Consider the following 19206-nt stretch of genomic DNA (forward strand, 5'->3'; position numbering starts at 1 on the left):
TCTTTATTTAGATAAAGCTCCCACTGAAATTCCAAGCCCAGTGGGAGTTTTGCCTCAGTAAAGACTGCAGGGTCAAGCAATTGTTGTATTTTGATATTGCCACCTTCAGTCCTGGGCAAAACCAGGAATTGTGGAGAACATTTATTTATCCAAATTCCTAAATATACAAGTTTCAGAAAGGGACTGGATTTGGGTTTGGTGAGGGCAAAGATTTGTCCATGTACTTAGTTCTTCTTAATCACTTTGCTGCTCTCCAATTACAATGTCACCTACAATGAAACAAAAATACAAGAGAAAAACAAATGCCTTGATATATACCATCTCATGGCGCTATGAAGTCAATGAGGAGTTTGCCTGGATAGCTTTGACCCTAAATCTATGCATAAATATTTCTTTTTTGAATTGGTCCAAATGTTTAAACATAAAATTAAGAAGAGGCGACTGGTTGCGCGTGGGCAGTTTCTTTCCAGAGTTGAAATTCTCACGCAGTACCTTCTGTTAGCCCAGCTCTATATTTACACAGCTGTGGTCTCTTTGTGGAATTTTCCTATATGCCTGCAACCCTAGAGAGCAAACCTGAAACATGATTTAATTAGAAGTCTGTACATTTGAAAATGTATAAATAATCAGCAATCACAGTAGGAACAATCTTGTAATGACCAGCAAAGTTTGCTTTGCCAATGATTTATACATTAGCAAGGCTCAGCTACCACGTGAGGAAATAAATGAATGGAAAATGTGTTTCTGTTTCTGAAAGGGAGCCACACCTCCAACTAGCCAACGCAATAACCCTGCACATCTGACATCTACAGTCATATAAAATGCCCTTCAAAAGGGCATACCAATAAAATACTTGGTTTACTCAACATGTTATGGACCAAATTCACCACTGCAGTAAGTTGTATTTGCTTATTCCAATGTTACATTTGACCCGCTGCTAGCTCGCTTGCATTAGGAAAAAACACATCCAAATATCAGTCATCTCACCAATTAAAAGGTGATTGATTTCCAGCATGTGTTTTGCAGCCATGTACCAAGATAATTAGGCTTTGGGGCTTAAAGAAAAGGGTTTTTTTTTCTGCAAGACAAAAGAAATCTTCTGAAAGCTAAAAGTTCATATTCCCCTTTGTTGCTGATGTTACCTAAACCACCACCAAGTGTCCTTTGACACCAATGGTCAGGTGCCACAACTGTTCATATCTGTAAATATGGCTCAGTTTTGCTTTTCTTGATTCTGGCTTCATCGCACAATAAATCATGTTAGAAGCTTAGAAAAGAATACTTTTCATTTTTAAATAGAGAGTAATACTATGATATTGATGTTCTGGAGGTCTGAGCAAGGCTAAACATTTGAAATTTTAAAGGGATGCTTATAACACTGCAGCTATGCTGCATTAAACAAAATAAGTAAATTTGCACTCAGAGCAAAGACCCACTGTATTCAGATCTTTTGGACATGCCAGCAAATATATTTTAGGGAAGACTAAAGGCTTTGTGTGATCTCAGGGATGGAATACAGCTGTCCATTGCACCTGTTTGAAAACCGTCTGGGTAGGGGGAAGTGAAAAGCAGTAATAATTAGATGGAAGTGTGTGAAAGAGAATGACAATCATTTCATTCAGATTTGTTGGTTTATGATCACTCTATGTTATTTCTCTTTAAATGTGCAAGATTGTGTTGGGTGAACTCCTGGCCCCATTGAAGTCAATTATAAAACTCACATTGGCTTCAATGGGACTAGATTTCACCCCATATTTTTATAATTTATCAGGGCCTTAGACAAGGACTTGTTGATTTGTACAAGTAGTTACCAACAGATATTGTGTCAGTTACTGTGTCACACCTTTCAGTCTCCTTGCTAATCTGCAATTAAGACCATGTGAGGACACACCAATTCTGATCTATGTGCGGTACTTCATGGTTATTGTACAGTATTTCAATTTTGATATGTCCCCCTGACATGTCTCTTGTCTTTTATCCTCCTCTATCTTGTTTCTGAAGTACTGCTGAGTTCATGTTGCCTCCTATGACCACCAGCTTTGTTTTATATTCTGTTGGTTTGAGCCCTGAGGGATAGGACACTTTTCAGTCCTTGCCAGCTTTTTTACGGTTGGTGTACAGAGCTGCTTTCACAATAAAACATTCCCTGCAGGTTTGTCATTTTGGCAGATCCTCCATATTATGTTGAACTTTGAAGCCATGATAAGGAGTGATTCTTAATACCTAAGACTAAAAGGCCAGCCACAGGTCCTAAATTGCACCAAATCTCAACCTTTTTATATATTATTGGCATTAGAAGATTTTGATCTGCTGTACCCAACTTTAACATGGAAGAGTCCTGCTTTTTAATCAGTCCAGTGAAGTGGTTCTGGAATGGAGAGAAAACATCTAAAGGTGCGCTTCTCTTTACGCTCTTAAAGACATACCGTGTTGTAACAAACTTATGACTATTTCGGGAAGTCACAGCTGTCTTTCACTATGCTATACATCAGACCCATTCAGAATTTCACAGTACCTGCAGGGATAGAACAAATACCTTCCTGCTCCAGAAGCACAGGCCTCCATCATGTCAGCAAACACACTCTCCGTTAGCGATATAGGGCCTATGAGCCACAGATGAGCAGTTCTGATGATATTCATTAGAGGGTTGGGGGGGGGGGATACACACTAGCCAGTACATTAGTGCAATAAAAATGGTACCGGTTTTTAAAAAGCATTTAAACAGTAAAGCCGGTATTTTAACACCAAATAAAAACTGGAAAAAATTCCTGGGACTCTCCTGGCAGATTTGGGTGGAATTATAGTGAGAAAGGGCAGAAAATATAAAGTCTGGTGCTCCACTGCTTTACACCGTGTTTTGTCATTTTATACCTGTGGAAAGTGGAGGCACTAGGAAATCAGGCCCAAAATGTATAGTGAAGGGTAGTTGTCGCCATGCATGTCCTGCTGCCCCAGCAGATTCAGCACGGCCAGCACATGTTCTTCGTTCTATTAGATTGGGTCACACTAAGGGACAGCATGTCAGAAGATGTTTTTTCACCGTTTGAGCAATATCTACTCGACACCCTTGTGTTTTGGGGTAACTATGATTCCATTAGCCATACACTAGTGCACTTAGAGACTTACGTTTTGGGAGGGGAGAGGGAGGGTTTGGTGCGTTCTTGGTTTTGTTTTGTTTTTTGGTAAATAGTCCTCCTTCGTTGAAGTTTATTGATCACTCCAGTTGTTTCTGTAAAAAATAATTTAAAAAAAATTTAAAAAATCAATGTCTTTATATGCATGTAGTGCTATGAAACTGTGATCAATGTGTGACATTCAGAAACTGTACTGTCTTGTAAAATATGTCCAAATGTCTACAGATTTTAAAGCAATGGTCCCCTACTGCAGAAATAAATAAAAAGGTACGGATAAAACTGAGCCTTTGGTTGGTTTGTTTTATGGTCATATTTACTGGCCAACACTACAATAACTATGGTCAATTGGCACAGCGATTCAGGCTACTTGAAACCATTGTAACTGACAGCAGATGTTACAGAGTACCCTATTTTCCCATATCTAGGGCACTGATTCAGGAAAGCACTTAAGCGCATGTATTTATGTCCCATTGACTCCAAAGGGACTTAAGCATATGCATGAAGTTAAATGTGTGCATAAGTGCTTACCTGAATAAGGATGCTTTTTCTGAATCAGACCCTAACGCCCAGATCCTTAAAAGTATTTAGGCACCTAACTTCCTGGGCTTAAGTGTTTTAGAACTGTACATTGAAATATACATTGACCTAATTTAGCCACAACTCATCTCAGTGAAACAGAACACTTCCCAACAATATTCCATTCTGAATGTATTTACAGTGATGTATTTACAGATATCAGACTGGAGACCATAATGATGAGAGCCTTGACCTTGATGTTAGGATTGATCACATGCAGATGGGATGACAGCAGAGTTTGTCAGATGAAGAGTTCTGGATATGGAAATTGGCTAAACGGGTTGCATGTATAGTTACTGGGTCAAGAACCTGGATTTTCTGATTGAGCAATTGCATTTTTCTTCCCCAGAAAATGAAATAATGGGGTGTTAGTTAAATTGTGCAAGACATCAGAACAAAGGGCCTTTTGCACTACTCAGTTGTACTTTTCTTTCAGTTGGTGAAACTAATATTTTTTAAACTGGCATGCTACTCCAATATAAGATGAGTCTTCAGACCTTTAACACAAACCTCCTGATTTCTAAAGACAATTAGCTTTATTTAATTCAAACACTTTAATTGATGACCAAATTCAAAAAGAAAAAAGAAAAGAAAGCACACACTTTAACTAGAATTGGCCATTTGGCCACACATTTCCCCAGTCTGCACAAGCATTCACAGTAACCACATACACAATTTTTGTGCAAAAAGGTACACAATACATGCACAATTGTGCACCTAATTTGTCGATGCAGCTACCACATTTGTAAATGAGATACATATATGCACAAATGGTCAAATCTGGTCAAATTATGTGCATAGGCATTTTTGAATCGCTTCCCTCTGTTTTTTTAGTCTCTTAAGTTTTTTAAATGATCTTTTGAGTATCACAATAGCTGATAATATCTAGCATTATTAGATCTAAGGACTAGGACTCAAGAGAAATTTTACAAATTTCAGATAAAACCCCTGATTCTAAGAAAAAAATTCTGACAGAATTTGGCTACATTTCCCGTTGATTTTTTTTTCTTTCTTGTCTAATAATCTGAGCACAGGAATGCCTGAGCTCTGAGATGGGCTCTGGAACTGACTTGTTTTGTGATCCTATGCTAGTCTTCGCTCTTCCTCAATTTCCACATCAGTCAAATTGGGAGCATGCCTATCTCGCGGGGTTTGGGCAGATGGTTTGTCAAGTCCTTGAAGATGAGAAGCACCAAGTATTCTTTTACCCTAGTTAAAGCCAATTTACAGAAATCGTTTGTTTTGCTTGGCAAAATCCAGAGGCTAGAGCACAACGCTGCCAGACCTGTTACAGTCTATTGACACAAAAGACCAGAACAACTTTGAAAAGCGCATAAGGAAAAGGAGCTGTTGGTGGTAAGCAGGCTGTGGCACTTCGGATTTAATTTGTGGCTCATTGATCATTCCAGTCTGCTTGTGTGTGTCCTGTTAGGGCCAGTTTTACCCAGGCTTGTCTTATGTTTATCAAAATGCACTCAGCTGGCCACAAACGTATGGCTAACATACAAAAGGACTTAGGTGCTTTCAGAGCACTCTCAATATTTTAGGTATGTCGTATGTGTGATGGGTGGTATATTCCCCCCCACACACGTGAAAAAAGAGTTTAAAGTAGCCTAAGAGGCCAATTAACCCACCAAGCTGCACCTAGAGGAGTGTTTGGCCTAGTTGGTGATCAGACCTGCTAGGGAGGGACTGAGTCTTCATAAAGGAAGGAGCAAAGGGATTCTGGAAGAAAGGCCAGGGAAGCGAGCCACCTGAGAGGTAGATGGAAGCTTTTGCTCTTGGGCTGTGGGATGATTGAAGCCTGGGACACTGATCCCTGAGTTGGAACCCCCAACTGAAGACAGGAGCCGATCAGAGAACTGCAACCTTCCTGAAACCCTGGGTAGAGGGTTTTGCTATTTTCTGTTTTACTGTAAATTAAGGACTTTGAGGTCCTGTGAAGGGTTGGATCTGTTACCTGGCTTGGCTGGAGGCTCAGGTGATGCCAATAGGCCAACGACTGGATGGGGGAAACTGAGGTACTGCCACTAGGGGGGCATGGTACAGTGGCAATTTTGCCACAGTATGTCAAGGCAATGGACAAAGTAAGGAGTTAGATCCCAGCAGAAAACCAGCAGCCATTACACACTCAGCAATAGCTCAGTCCTAGCTTCAGACAATGGCACTGAGAAAAGGAATGTTGGCCAGGATTGAAAGAGATTTCACAGCTCTACAGGAAACCCAAAGCACTTTACATATTTCATACATAGAGCACAAACAGAATGCAGCCTCTTCTTCTCCCTGTCTTTCTCTGCCAAGCACCCGCTCTCGCCTCTCTCAAACCCACTTCTCCAGGCAAGCCAGCCTCCCGTGTTCTCGTCACGACTAGTCTCACCGTACTCCCACTCCTGACCCATTGTCCTGTGTCTTGTGCTTAGCTATAAGCTCTTTTGGGAAGGGAACGGGTCTCTTTCTATGCATGTGAGCTAACAGAGCTAGCTAAATGATGTTGTAGAGTAAAGAATGGTGACCAAATAGAGTGTGGCGCACTTCACACCAGTGTGGGGGATGGTTGGTTGAGGCCATTGCAAGAGTGTAAACTGAAGCCTACGCTGCTGTGCTGCATGGATATTGCTGGCACTTTAAGAGCACGGGTTCTTGGTAAAGACGTCTTAACACTGCCTCCCCCGCTACACACCCAATAATCATCTGCATCAAAGGACTGCGTCAACCCCACCAGGATCTGAACCTTGCATTTCAGAGAATCTGTGTATTTCAAAGGTGAGGCGCAGAGGGATCCCCTTTCATTTGTGAAGGGTGCTGTAGGGCCTTTGTGAAGGGTGCTGTAGGGCCTTTGCTCTAGAAGACTGGGGCGGTATGAAGGGTTCTTGATATAACGTCTTAGCTCCAAGGTGGTGCCTCTAAGAATACAAGGCCCATTTTTGAAACATGTTAACTAGCATGTTAGCCTGAGGAGTCACTGTCCTGCCCACTGCTCCATGGAGAGATTAAATTGCACTGGGGCTATATCTGGCACCCTGTTTGTGCCTGACAGACCAATGTAACTAGGCTACCAGAGGAGTGGGATGTGGGGCGGGGGGGGGGAGCTTTCCCAACTCTCCAGCACACTTCAGTTAAGTGAGCATATGGCAGCTCTGGCAAGTCTGCTCCTCGCAGAGTGCTGGCACGGTGGTACCAGTGCAAAGGAGTGAGAGAACACGTTACGCTCCCTGAGTCAAGCAATAGATAATCTTGCCAATAATCACCAACGTTTATCAAATGGATTGTTAAACTGGAAGCTTATTGCTAGGCAAAGCACATAACCCTACCCATAAAGAAACAAGTGAGCTGAAAAGCTTCAAAGCACTAGTGGCTCAGTGCCAGCTACTCCTAATCATAATTTATTGCGGAGGGAGGGAGGGAGAAATCAGCACATATGGTAATAAAAGCTGCACAGTGTTTTGGCAGCCTGTCTATGGGGAAAGAGCCTAAAGTGTATAAAAGCTCCTTGTAATGGTGCCACCAGCAATCCCTGTGGTCTGAAATCACTATATTATGTAATGTCTTGCATAATGCAATTATAATCACGCATTAAAAATGTAATCTGGGTTCAGGGCCTGGCACACACTTTCCAACGGAAGGGTCGCAACAGCAGGAAGACGATCTAGGAGGTAAATACTGAGCTCCAGAGGCCGGGGGGCATTTAATAACCTCCGTGGTGTGTACTACTTTGTCTTTTAAACGAGGGCCAAATACCCTCTTAGTGTAAAACCACTACTGCAGTCAATGTGATTTCCACCAGGAATGAATTTGGCCTGTAGCGCCTGAGCCTGGGGGTTGCAGTACAATGCAAGTGAAGCACTATGGACCCCATTTTGAGGAATAACTAGCTATTTAGCAGGAGGAACCAAGCAACCAGCCCAACCCATGTGGCCATTGTTATTGGCTCAATCGCCTCTACCCTACCACGCACTCCTTAGCATCACAGGGACTCATTGATTAAAGGCTCTTTGGAATGCACCTTTGCTCCCTGACTGAGGTGGCGTATAGAACTGGAATGAAGAGCAGGCTGGCTTTATTCTGACTGAGCTTTCTCATTTGCGGTAAGAGAGGTCTCCGGTGGCAGAACCTCCAGCATCCTTGGGTTCGCCTTGAGGCCATGGAAACCAACCAAAGGCCTTTGGATGAGCAGGCAATTCCATCAAACTGGTTTGTCAATGGGAAAAAAAATTTTTTTTAATTGAACTGAAATTTTCACAGAAAATGTCTGGGTTTTTTTACTTTTTTTTTTTGGCGCAGAGTGGTTTGTTGACAAACAAACAACCTGAAAACTTTTAGCAACTGAAACCCACATAATTTTCTGGTTGTGCAGAAAAAAGTTTGGTTGCCAAGAACTGATTTTTTTTTTAACCCAGGGTTTTTTGGTTGTTGTTTTTTAATGAAAACCTGAAATTATTCAACAACGAAAAAGAATTGTCAATTTTTTTCCTGAGGGGAAACTCCCTTGGCGTGGGAGGCATGCATTTTTAATATGGGAAACTCTTCTTTCTTTCTTTTCCTTTCTTATCCCAAAGGAGAGCAATAAAAATGAGACGCAAGAAGCAAATTGTTTAGCAGGCAAAGAATTTGGTCCGATGAACTAAATGTAACATCAAAGCAGAAAGCGAGCCAACCATGTGGCTGCAAATTTTGCCCCTTACTTAATTCAACAATGGATCCACATTCTTTACCACAGACAATCTACATTGTGTTGCTGCTTTCTACTGTCTTTTAATTATATTTGATTTTATAGGTAGTTATGCTGTTAATAATACTTAAATCAAATATGAAACAGCATGTTACATGTATTAAGATAGATAGAAAATAATTTTTGAAAGCCTTGATAATAATTACTCTACAAATACTTGGGACAGTAGCACGGCATTTAAAGGAAAAGATTGAAGAGAAGAAGAGGGAGCATTAAGATGAAGTTCATCCAGACACGATAAAGTGTAAATTTATATTATTTAATAAAAATGAATTCTCATCGGCTGTGTTCACTATCTCGTTTTACTCCTCTTTACAGACACATTTGATAGCCAAATAAATGCAATAAATTGGCGAGACTGGGATCTGAGCCACCAGAGGTTGAGAAGGCTACAGAAGGCTCTTAAAAATTAAGTCCCTCAAGCGTGGGAGCCTAGGGCAGGGCTTGCCAAGCACTTGTTGTGATCCACAGAGCTGTGCTTAACTTCTCAAAACTATGCATCCAATAAAGTGAGCTGTAGCTCACGAAAGCTTATGCTCAAATAAATTTGTTAGTCTCTAAGGTGCCACAAGTACTCCTTTTCTTTATTCAGTGTGTGTATTTCTAACTAGTAATCCCTGAAACGTCTAGTTAGGCTGACCAGACAGCAAGGTCAAAAATTGGGACAGGAGGTGGGGGGTAATAGGTGCCTATGTGAGAAAAAGATCCAAAAATCGGGACTGTCCCTATAAAATCGGGACATCTGGTCACCCTTCTTCTGTTGTCCTTGCCTAGACGCAGTGCTTTATTCTCCGTGACACACACAGTCCTTGTCTACACTGGTAGCAACATGTAGGGGACATGTAGCTGCAGATCTGCAGTCAAAAGCAGTCTGTGTCCACACTGTACTGTGTAGCTACATGCGGCAGTGAGGGCTCTGGCAGGGTGAGGCAGACAGGAGCTGTTGGAGTCTTTCTCTGCTGCCTCCCCCTATCGGAGCTTTTCCTCACTGCCAGAGCCTTTCCCCAAGGCAGGAAAAGGTTCTAGCAGCAGGACACTACATTGCTAAAAATAGCCGGGGCAGGCACTGCTTGGGTGTGTAGAGACCCATGTAGGGAACCCATCCAAAGGTACTGGCCCAGCTGTACTCAATTCACCAAACCAGTGCCTCACTGTTTACACTGCTATTTATACCCGTTCCTAGTGGGTATGCAATGTATGTACCCTACATGCCTCCATAAGTGTAGCCATAGCTAGAGTGGGCCCAATTCAATGGTATTGCACCAGTCATGTCTCTGAACCCATGATTGATTTATTTAATAAATGTAGTTAATACGTCAGCCTTGGTAGATACAGTAACTCCTCGCTTAACATTGTAGTTATGTTCCTGAAAAATGCGACTTTAAGCAAAACGATGTTAAACAAATCCAATTTCCCCATAAGAATTAATGTAATTGGGGGGGTTAGGATCCAGGGAAATTTTTTTCACCAAACAAAAAGACTATATTTTACACACACACATACAAACACGGTATAAGTTTTAAACAAACAATTTAATACTGTACCCAGCGATGATGATTGTGAAGCTTGGTTGAGGTGGTGGAGTCAGAAGGTGGGATATTTCCCAGGGAATGCCTGGCTGCTAAATGATGAATTAGCAATCAGTTGAGCTCTCAAGGGTTACCTCATTGTTGTTAATGTAGCCTCACACTCTACAAGGCAGCACGAATAGAGGGAGGGGAGACAGCATGGCAGAGAGAGACAGAGACACACACCCTGTGTGTGTGAGAGAGACACGCATTGCCCCTTTAAGTACACTGACCTCACTGCCTTTTTAAGTAGATCAGCAAGTTGAGACAGAAGTTGCTGCCAGGAAGCTCCCTCCATTCTGAGTCCTGTCATGTCCCCTCGCCCCACTCTATGGAGATATGGGGTAAGCGGGGTACAGGAGCGGGGGGGAGGGGGACACCCCGCACAGCAAGCAGGAGGCTCCGGGGAGCAGCTCCAAGGCAGAGGGCAGGAGCAGCACATGGCAGTGGGGGGGAGGGACAGCGGAATTGCCTGGCAATTGATAGCCTGCTGGGTGGCTGCCACACAGGGAACTTAGGAGAGTGGGGAGCTGATAGGGGGGCTGCCGGTCCACCCAGGTTCCAAGCCCCTACCAGCTCGCTCCAACAGGCTGCCCTTCCTGCAAGCAGCGGACAAAGCAGGCGGCTGCCAAATGAAGTTATAAGGAAGCATTGCACAACTTTAAACGAGCATGTTCCCTAAGTGATCAGCAATGTAACAATGAAACGACGTTAACCAATACATACGTAGGATTTGCTACATTCCATAGCAGCCCATTGATCCATTGTGTCTGGCATCGTGCCTCAGACAATGCCCAGCACCTGGGAGGCAGCTCCTCTGGTGGTGCAGATTGTCATAGCGCCTTTGACTTTGTCCATGACCATTTACCCAGCTGAGCATCTGCCCCTTGACGCAAAGTTAGTAGGAAGGTGATAGTCTCTCCCATAACCTATCTCACCAGTTATGCAGTGCTGTAATTGTGTGGTTGTGAGTTGGGGAGGAAAATCCATTCCTGCCCTCTTCAGAGCATTCATTTATGCAATGAAAAATACGATCCAATTACAATTAACTACAGTATCGCTGGCAGGATTGTGTTGGAATATTCCACGTGGGGGGGGGGGGCCTGTTAATTTCACAGGCCTCAGTGCCATCTTAAAGGTGAAGGTAGCTCCAAGTGGCTAGTCCAGTTCTCTATGGGCCATCAGGCTTCTGGGAAGCTGCTAATATGCCCCTCTGCTGGGCAAAGATTGGACATTCCCAAGTGCTTCAAAAAAATAGTAGACATATATGTAGATAATAAGAGCATCCACAGTTATATGCAATAGAAAAAAACTAGAAGGTACATTGCTTCAAGGCATAAGGTAAACATCCACGGACAGCGTTTAGGGAGAAGCTTCCCTTAGTGGCAGGTAATTCCATAATTGGCCAGTGTGGGTTTTCTTGCCCCTTCCCCTGAAACATCTGGTGCTGGCTATTGTCAGACACAAGACCAGAAGAACCACTGGGCCGATCCAATATAGCAATTCCCGAGTTCCTATGTCCCTGCTCATAGCAAGCTGATTTAGCATTTGCATGTTTAGTCTAACCTTGTTTATTCATTATGAATCATTAATATAGCACTCTTGCATGTTCAGATGTAATAAGTCACGATGTCAAACAACTAACTCAACTGAAGTCTTACTTAAATAAGACAATCAAGCAATTCTTAATACAGCACTATGCAGAATACAGAAAAAGACACCTACCTACCAAATCTGAAAATGGAAAAATGAGGCAGCCTACCTGAGTTCACTTCTAACTCCCTAAAACTCACCTCTTATATACTGTTCAAAACAAAGAAAAATCCTCTCTAGCTTGATCTTATTTTGAATCACTAAGCCAATGATATTTGCAACTAATTTATCACTGCTAGGACCATCTACATCACAATTAGCTCTTAATACTTAGACATTACTCCATACATTAATATCATGCTGATATATTAATTATAGAACACACCTGCTATACCCCATGTTCCTTGTCCATTTTGTCAATTACTAAGTTCATCAATTACAGAGCATCCCTTATCAAGTTTACCATTTTGTCCAATACAACAGACATATATAATAAAGGCATCTCTTTATATACTACTATACATGTTCACAGAAAAGAGACAAAGAAAATGGACTATTGCTCATAACCTTCTTTCATGGTATCTGATTTATATAACTGATAAGCTAAAGACATCTGAGCAACCATCTATTTTATCAATTACAAAAGATATCTTATAACCAAGCCATTATGACAGAAATAATGTTAGAGTAATTCCTGATAAGCTAAACGCATCCTTCAATTATTATTATCTTATTAATTACAGACCACTCCCGCCCCATGTAGGTTACAAGTGGTTCCTTTCTGGACATTTCCCTAAGGGTCAAGAGTATAGAGTAAAAAGGCCACGCAAGCCATTATTTACTAACATGCGACCGTCCAGGTAAAATTCAGCTCACTGATAGCACACCAGATCAGCTGAAGTTCAGAGTAAAGCAGAGTGGATAATAAAGTACAGGCCTACTATGACAAAGCCATTCATTTATTCAAAACAAAACCCTCTTTAACCTTAGAGTTTAGACGCATTTTTGGTTAACAGAAAGGATTCTACAATGTCTGATCAAGAAATCACGAGCGTTTACTTTTAAAAGCACACTAAAAGATAAATATTTACTAACAGCACTGTAAATATACATGATGCTGGCCACTGGACGACAGATACTAAGTGGGCTGTCCAATGATATACAGAAAATAAGCCCATTTCTTGAAGGTCCTACTGTCCAGCACACCTGTGGCTTTGTCTAAAAAATTTCTCATCGGGAAATGACAGGTTTCAGAGTAACAGCCGTGTTAGTCTGTATTCGCAAAAAGAAAAGGAGTACTCTTTCATCAGGAAATATTGATTTATACTGACGTGTAACTTATCCTAGCAAACAACATTTCAACAGAGTAAAGAGCTGCAATAAGGCGTGTGAAGGTCAACACTTTACAGGGGTAACCCCTCTATCTGTTCTGCTGGGAGCCCTGATAAGAGGAAGAATTGAATTCTTATTAATATAAATGAGCTCATTATCTGGGGCGATTTCAGACTGTGTTCAGAAGTTCGACGTCTCCATTCCAAGAAATATAAAATGTATGTGACAAAAATTAAAAGGCAAATGAAAGTAATATATTGTAGGCACCTGTTTCTTAACTAAGTGATTTTGGTATTCTGTTTTGATGGGTGATAACTGTAGGATGGAATCTGAGACAGTACTGACTGGACCATGCCCAAAAGAGAGAGACTGGTTACAGACTAGCTATTACTGGTATACTTACACAGGATGCCCTGTGCCCCACAATTCTTTGCAAGTTCCCTAAATAACCACCATTTCTGTCCTCCAACCCCTGCCATCTGTGCCAGGAGCTGAGACTGGGGCTTTTAGGAGAACTCCAGAATGAACTAGTACAGCAGCAGCAGTTTTTAGGATTTTCTCTTTTCGGATACAGCAAAAGGGTTTTAAGGGTAGTCACATAATTCATCCACTGTTACAACAGCTAAGGAAAGATCAAAAATGCTTTGGTAGTCTTAGCATAGCACTGGAACCCAAGAACTCCTGAGTGCTCTTCCTATGTCTAACAGTAACATTTTCTGTGATTGCTTGATTATTTCTTGGCTAAGTTAGTTACCCCTTCTGCCTCAGTTTCCCCAGCTGTAAAATATGGATAATACTACACACCTACTGCAGAGGAGTGTTGTGTGGAATAATTGGTTAATATGTAGTAAGTCCTTGAGGCTGTAAAGTGCTCAGCATTATTAAGACTGCAGTGTCAGATAGATTCTTGGTTTCAGAATCAAAAACTGGCTACAGTAATAAAAGAATAAATGAAATATGCAAATAGCCTCCTTTTTTGCTACAGTTTTTTGCTGCAGTTCAATATGCTGCTCTGAAATTGTTTTCACTAATTTATTCCCAAAGCTTTTTAATGGAGTCTGTAAGAGATCCCAGAACACCCAGCCATTTCCTTACAGATTGTTAATTTTTGCCTGTGGTGGGTGGGCTGAAGTTCTTCACACTCTGAGTATGTAGGTCACCCAGCAAAGCTAGTCTTATATTAAAAACAAAAAAATCTGCATTAAAAGACTGTTATCTAGGTTGTAAAGTCAAACAACAGAAAATGAGGACATGCCAGATTAATGGTTGTCCATGCAACCTTGATTCTGTCCCCTTGTGCATCCATCATGTGCCCTGAATGATGCAGGAGTCCTGTGGGAAAAAATATCATGTGATTTTGTAATTTAAAACTGTATTAGAATGTACATGCACAAGGAGACCAAATTAAAGGTGCACAGACATCCATAAAATCTGACATTTCAGTGCTAACTTTTGAGTTCTTGACTTTACAATTTAAATAATATTATTTTATGTGGATTATTTTTTGTATATAATTTCCTAGGCTTTTTTTTAAGGGAAAAAGGTAAAAGTCCATTGCGCATATCTGTAACAGTTTCCCTATCCCCATGATGCAAAAACAGGAACATGTGAACCCTAAACCTTCAGCACAGACTGCTACTGCTTGAGCTGTAGGCCTCAAAACATTAGGCAGTAGCAGGAGAAGGATATTATCCCATGGGCCAGGTGCTGGGTCCTGGGGGAGCTGACCCCAGTTCTCTCTCTCTCTTCCTCTTTCCCTGAGGAGTTGTGGGGGGGCTCCAGCACTTGGGCTATGGGCCGGTCCAGGTGCGGGGAGCCCAGCTCAGCCTTCTTACCCACCCAACTGCTCCAGCAGGTCTTCCCAGAATAATTGCATCTGCTTATGCTGACAGCCCAGCTAGCTCAGTTGTAAAGTATGAGACTCTTAATGTCAGGGTTGTGAGTTCAAGCCTCGAGTTGGACATGTGAGCCTCCTGCCTTGGCAGCAGTGTGACTCCAGCACTTTGGAATGTTAGCGTTCACTTATTAATTTGGAATACAACCAAAATTGGCTTGACGGACACAAGCGAGAGAAGGGAAATGGTGATTTTAACAGCTCCTATCTCAGCGAAAGGTGAACAGAATTTCACGGGGAAAAGAAAAAAAAATACCTCTGTAACTTGAAGACATTCCCCCTGCCAAATATTAAAGGGCTGCTGCAAACAATGGAGCAGTGAGCACTTCTGAAAGAAAAGATGCCAAGAATCCTTGGAAATTGAAAGTTTAGGCAGACTAAATATAGGGGGCACTACCAAGTGCCCCTATAAAAATGAGACAAAAAGGCATCATTGGGATGGTGTGACAAGTCATCTCACGGTGGGTGAATGCTGTGGTGGTTCTGAAATAGGGAGGAAGCAGGTTATCCTTGACCTTAATGTTGATAACTTCAGAATCAGAAATCCATGGGGGTGATTTTACCAAGTAGCCATTATTGTTGAAAAAGGACAGAGCCCCTCCAAGTCTGTGTAGGAGCAGACACTTATACTTTGGTGCTGGTGAAAGCCTCTCAAATGGCTGGCAGCTGCCAAATGCTTTCGAAACACAACTATCATGGTGGGTTGTGGAGGGAGATTTTATTCCCTGATATTGTCAAGGAGGGTTTTGTGGGTTAGCATGAGGCCCTGGAAGCAGATCTTGGACTGAAAAGGCATGCAGCTCGTCCAGGACCCATCTGAAAGGGAATGATGAGTTTTTTCAGAGAGCTGTGGTTTAGGAGACTTTGGATTCCCATGGTATGATAGACCTGCTGCTTTGACCCTAAGCCTTCCTGTGGCAGGAGCTTTTCCTTTCCATTGTTCTCTCGGTCTTGGCTTGCAAGGACACAGATGAAGAACTCATAAGGGGGGAAAAAAACTGCTGAAAAAGTTACTCAATGCCAGATTAACCTACTGAACAAAAAAAAATGTAGAACCAGTTAAAATAAGTAGACAGCTCTCTGTACCTGTGGTGTGCCATCGACTGGAAAACCAATCCAGTCAGATACAGGATGCCCACATAACAAGGGCAGTGTCAACCAGCACATGGGTCAGGCTTTTGCCAGGCACGTAAATCTACCCATCATGAGCCTCTGTTCTTACAGAGACAATATCCATTGTTTCTAAATCCAGTTTATCCCCTAACACTGCATGTGTAGCATTCCATGCAGTGGGCAGTCTTCTTTCTTCAACCATTTCACGGCTACTGGAAGCAAAGAGGTTGTGCCACATGGATGCAGTTCAATATCCATTTGAAGGACTGTTACACCACTTCCTATCCTGTGGTCCAGAGACTATAAGTGGCCTGCAAAGCACTTGCACTCCACAGAGAGCTGGTTCCACCTGGTGCTGACCCTCCTCCCTGTATGCAGCAAGTAAATCACATTAAAAGCAGCTAAAAAGACATGGGTTGAAACCCTGGGCCTATTGAAATCAAGGGGAATTTTGCCATTGACTTCAATGGGGCCAGGACTTCACCCCGGTCATGAAAAATCCCACAAGTTTCCAAAACACTACAATAGAGATATAAGGTCCTAGTCATATGCTAATATGCGCTATTGCATTTTGCCTCCCTCAAATTCATGCTAGTGTTTCAGTTGGAGAGCAGTTCATTTCCCCTTCTGAAATCTGTTGTGCAAAATGTTGCTGGTGAGAAGATCTGCCCCTTTCCACGAGTAGATGAGAGACCCTTAAACACGCAGCGAATAAAATATTTAACGATCAGAGTGAATGAGAGGCACCATATGATATAAATCTAATGTGCTGTGGAACGGGGTGGAAATCAAAGGTCAGTAAGTAAGCCAAAGGACTGAGAACTGGATAGCTCAGAATTGGGGAAACACAGTTGTACATTTGGGTCTTGTGCTGAATCTGCCACAGTAATAATTCTTCAGCATGAAGAAATGATGAGATTCCAAGAGAGAGAGAACGCTCTGGGACCAAACTATCAGTATTACAGCTAAGGAAATTGCTGCAGGAAACTGCAAAGGTATTTTCCCTCGAACCCCTCCTCCTCTTTCTCCTTCCCCAGTCCTGCAGTGCACAACAGCCCAACGATCCAACAGGTGGTTGCTCTGAGCCGCAGTGATAGCTCTTGGACAGGTGAGATTGATTTAAGCTTGGATGGCTGCTAAAGTTCATTCCTTAGACAGCATGGCTTGTGACCTTCAGGGAACAAACACCGCTCCTCACTCTCTTAAATGAAGGGCACATGTCTGTAGCTGAGCAAAAGAATTAATCTGACCCTTAGGAGACAGCAAGTTCTAGAGCATTCATCCCTGGCAGTGAAGAAGACACCCCTTTGTTGACTCAGTTTCAGGCCAACTCAACTTGCAAATATTTCACCCTGCCTCAGTTGGAGTCAGTGCCAATAACAGGCCCAGTCTTGCAAGGAACTGAGCACCCTCAATTCCCAGTGGAAATGAAGATGCTTAGCACCGTACTCCACAGAATTGGGCCAAATCCCAGGGAAACCCTGCCCAACCCATATCCAGGAGGTATTATCCCACCAGACTGTCAACAACTTCTGAAAGACAAATATTAGGGGGCCAAAGCTTATGATCTTTGCACAGGCTGAACTCCCATGGGCTTCATGCCTGTATAAGGACCACAGCCCACTCCTGAAAGGTTCTGGACTCCTGTAATTCCCATCTACTTCAGCTGGAGCTGCATGCTCAGCAGATACTGAAATCCCCTCAGGGGCTGGCCCTGAGTTAGAATGGCAGGACTTGACCCTAAATAACTAGAGGACAAAGGGACTGCGAGGGACTCTGCCTGGCATGACTTATTGATGGGGCTTAACAATGTATTTATCCTTCCAGCAACAAGATGAACCCATCTCAGCTCATCCTTTGAATCAGGCTCCTTGCTTTTGAGCATGAGTATGAAAAGGAAAGAACTCACAATGGCAGACACTCCCAGTCCTTCATTTATTCTGGCTGTAGAGTTCCTGCCAGCACATGCTGCAGATCCTTGTGCTAGAGGGATCTCTTGCAGCTTTCATGTCACACTTTTGAATGCCAAATGGGGTCGAGCCTGCCAGGTCTCATCGGTTATGCTGAAAACAAATGGTAATTTATTTATTTAATTGGCTTTTCTATGGTACTCAGCACTAGAGTATCCGCCCATCTCACAAACATCAATGAATTTAGTCTCATGGGACCCAGGCAAGGTAGGAAAGTCACTATCCCCATTTTGTGGATGGGGAAAGTGAGGTGTGGAGTCTTCATCTCACTGACGTCAATTAGAGTTGTTAGTGCTCATAGCTTCTTAAAATCAGGTCCCTGGTGTCCTAGTTTGAGCAGCCAAAATCTGAGACACCCAAAATGAGTGGCCCCTTTGGAAATTTTTGGCCTAAGTGACTTGCCCAAGAAGCCTGTGGTAGAAAGAAGGTGTAGAACACAGATCTCCAGGGTCCCAGTCCAGTGCCTTAACCACAAAACCATCCTTCCAGGAAAAAAACTGCATAGAAATAACAAACCTTATTATGGAAGCAGCTAATCTACCTCTCCCTCTCTCTCTCTCTCTCTATTCTACCTTTTTTCTTGCTCAGTCTCTCTCCCTTTCTCTCCCTTTCTCCCAATGAACAGAATCTCTTGGAAGTTTTGAGAAGATGCCTCAGTATCAGTCTCTAACTGAAAAGAGAATGTTCGTAACCCAACCACAGGCACTAAATCGGGTCCTTCTCTTTTCCTGGCAGTTAGCCAGGGTGCAAGATAGAGATCCATGCCACAAGCCAGGCTGGGACTTCTAATTGGGTTTTCCTCCCACTATAACTCCCATCCACCATCTGCTTCTCTTTTTCTCTCCTATGACACATACCTCAGTCTCTTAGCAATACCCCTGGATTGCCAACCAAGAGCCAGAGAATTAATCAGAACAACTGCCTCTTTCATTCTAATCTCCCCAATTATTCACAAGCCTCAGAATCCAGGTGTGGGTCTGGATTCCAGCCCTTCTCTCTCCCGCTTATGGGGGTGTTCAAATTCAAGATTCCAGGTCAGCCAATGGGCCAGTGGACTCAGATTCATGCTTCTAGTCTGGGTCTAAGCTCAGTTGAGTGATATAACTTGTTGGCGAGATAGGATGAAATCCTGGCCCCACGGAAATCAATAGCAAAACTCTCATTGATTTCAATGGGGCCAGGATTTCACCCATGATGTTTAGATCAGACGGTTTCCAAAGTGCACTTGATCTAAGATAGAATTAAACTTTTTAAAAGTTATTTCAGGTGCATTATTATTATGAAAGGAAAAATAAAT

The sequence above is a fragment of the Chelonia mydas genome, chromosome 13, assembly GCF_015237465.2.
Source record: "Chelonia mydas isolate rCheMyd1 chromosome 13, rCheMyd1.pri.v2, whole genome shotgun sequence".
Taxonomy (NCBI): Eukaryota; Metazoa; Chordata; order Testudines; family Cheloniidae; genus Chelonia; species Chelonia mydas.